Source organism: Chrysoperla carnea (assembly GCF_905475395.1).
Source record: "Chrysoperla carnea chromosome X unlocalized genomic scaffold, inChrCarn1.1 SUPER_X_unloc_128, whole genome shotgun sequence".
NCBI classification, from domain to species: domain Eukaryota; kingdom Metazoa; phylum Arthropoda; class Insecta; order Neuroptera; family Chrysopidae; genus Chrysoperla; species Chrysoperla carnea.
In genome coordinates this window covers 2,501-5,000 of record NW_025408076.1, presented here as the reverse complement: position 1 = coordinate 5,000, position 2,500 = coordinate 2,501, and the positions used below count along the sequence as shown (strand labels likewise).

General features: G+C 27.0%; 2 non-coding genes across 2 annotated transcripts in view; both read right to left on the bottom strand.

The window, feature by feature from the left end:
- LOC123303728 overlaps positions 1-1,379 on the bottom strand; it is a 4,577-nt gene extending 3,198 nt beyond the window's left edge. The window contains exon 1 of the ribosomal RNA XR_006535819.1: positions 1-1,379. This exon is cut by the window's left edge and continues 3,198 nt beyond it. This is a non-coding gene — a ribosomal RNA (large subunit ribosomal RNA).
- A 635-nt stretch (positions 1,380-2,014) lies between these two features.
- On the bottom strand, positions 2,015-2,169 carry LOC123303727. Its single transcript, XR_006535818.1, has one exon. It is a non-coding gene; the product is annotated as a 5.8S ribosomal RNA (ribosomal RNA).
- Between the last annotated feature and the right edge of the window lie 331 nt (positions 2,170-2,500).

The window sequence follows — 2,500 nt, the reverse complement described above, 5'->3', positions numbered from 1 at the left end:
AAACTTCGGAGGGAACCAGCTACTAGATGGTTCGATTAGTCTTTCGCCCCTATACCCAGTTCCGACGATCGATTTGCACGTCAGAATCGCTACGGACCTCCATCAGGGTTTCCCCTGACTTCATCCTGACCAGGCATAGTTCACCATCTTTCGGGTCCCAGCGTGTACGCTCTAGGTGCGCCTCTATTATAATATAATCCGAAAACTAAATTATAATAATATAAGACGCCCTAGGAGTGCGATATTTAATACATAATATAAATATATCCTCCTTTTATCATTTATAAAAAAATATAAATAATATTTACTTTCATTGTGCCTTTGGGTTTCATAAAATTTATAAATATTTCGATGAAAAAATATTTTATTCCCAATGACTTGCGTACATGCTAGACTCCTTGGTCCGTGTTTCAAGACGGGTCCTGAAAGTACCCAAAGCTATATCGTCGCTGACAGATAAATTTTTAATAAAAAAAAATGAGCCAGTTCATTATCATACACCTACTGACAGTTAAATAGTATCATATAACGGCATAAAATCCGTATATATAATATGTTTTAATAAAAAAACCTATTTATACTCGTGGTGGATCTGAACGCGTTAATAACGCGACTCAATATCAATTTATAATTAATACCATCAAACAATTAATCAAGAAACATAGGCGTTTAACATACACAAAATATTATCAAAAAATAATATTGTACATTAATCAACGCACCAATGCCTATAGATTAATATTTAATGGGTCGCAACGTCCTACAAGATGAGAAGTGCATACCTCGTTATCATACAATTAACAATATACAGCAGTGCATATATTTTTACTAAAAATAAATTCCTAATAAAAATTTTTGTCACATGCTAGTACAAATTGGTTGATTAACGATAAAAAGTAAATGAATCTCATCTTTCGACCTTTCGGGTTTCTCAGGTTTACCCCTGAACGGTTTTACGTACTCTTTAACTCTCTCTTCAAAGTTCTTTTCAACTTTCCCTCACGGTACTTGTTCGCTATCGGTCTCGTGGTAATATTTAGCCTTAGATGGAGTTTACCACCCACTTAGAGCTGCACTCTCAAGCAACCCGACTCTAAGGAAAGATTCACCTATCATCAATAATAATCACTACGGGCCTGGCACCCTCTATGGGTATATGGCCCCATTCAAGATGGACTTGGATGTATTATATAACAATAGGTTTATATTGAATCTTCCTAAACACTACATTCCCCAAGTGTCTGTTTATCAGCCACGGGGTTCAGTGCTGGGCTTATCCCTGTTCGCTCGCCGCTACTAAGGGAATCCTAGTTAGTTTCTTTTCCTCCGCTTAATAATATGCTTAAATTCAGCGGGTAATCTCACCTACTCTGAGGTCGTAAAAGTTTTTAGAAGTATTAAAACAAAAATTTTTTTTATATATTATGTTTTTGTTATATTTTATAAGTAAACAATTTTCTTAATTATTCATACTCAAATTTTTTTAATATTATTATATAATATTATTTTTATATTTATCTAAAGAGAAGAAAATAAAAAATAAATAATTATATATATTAATTTTTTTCGAGTATATTGAAAATTTTATTACAAATAAAATATTCCATAACAAAATATTAATATATAATATTTTTGTTTATTCTTCTTTATTTAATATTTTAAAAATATATTATTAATATCATTTATTATTAATATTATTATTAACATAAAGTTTTATAATATTATATATAAATGATAAAAAATAATATTGATATATTAATTTAAAAATGTCGACAAATAATAAAAAATATATAAATTTTAAATGCTATTAAAAACATTTTATATTTATTTTTTTCTTATATTTGGCGTAAAACATTCATATATAAATAATTTTACATTTCTTTTATAAAAATTTTATTTATCAATTTAATTAAATATGAAAAAATAAATTTTCTTTTTTAATTATTGATAAATTTCTTTTTCATAAAAAAAATTTTATGTAAAATAATCTTTTATTATATTAATATAATGTATACGACCCTCAGCCAGATGTGGTCCGGGAACAGTATCCAAGGACCGCAATGTGCGTTCGAAATGTCAATGTTCATGTGTCCTGCAGTTCACAAGTTGACGCGCAATTAGCTGCGTTCTTCATCGACCCACGAGCCAAGTGATCCACCGTCCAGGGTAATCTTTTTAAATTTTAAATGTAAGTATTATTATTAATAATAATCTTTATTTTTAATATAAAAAATAAAATTATTAATTTATATATCTTTATAAATTCTTTTAAAATAAAAAAATTTTTCTAGAATATAAATTATATATTTTATTTTAAATATATATATATATAAATTAAAGATATTATGGTATTAATAAATATATACATAACATTTTTGATATTTTTGTTAGTGCTAGCTAGATATAATAATTAATATTTGGTATATTTTATAGAAATGTATTTATTTTTTTTTTATAAATTATTTTCTACATAAAAATATATATAATATTAATATGGTAC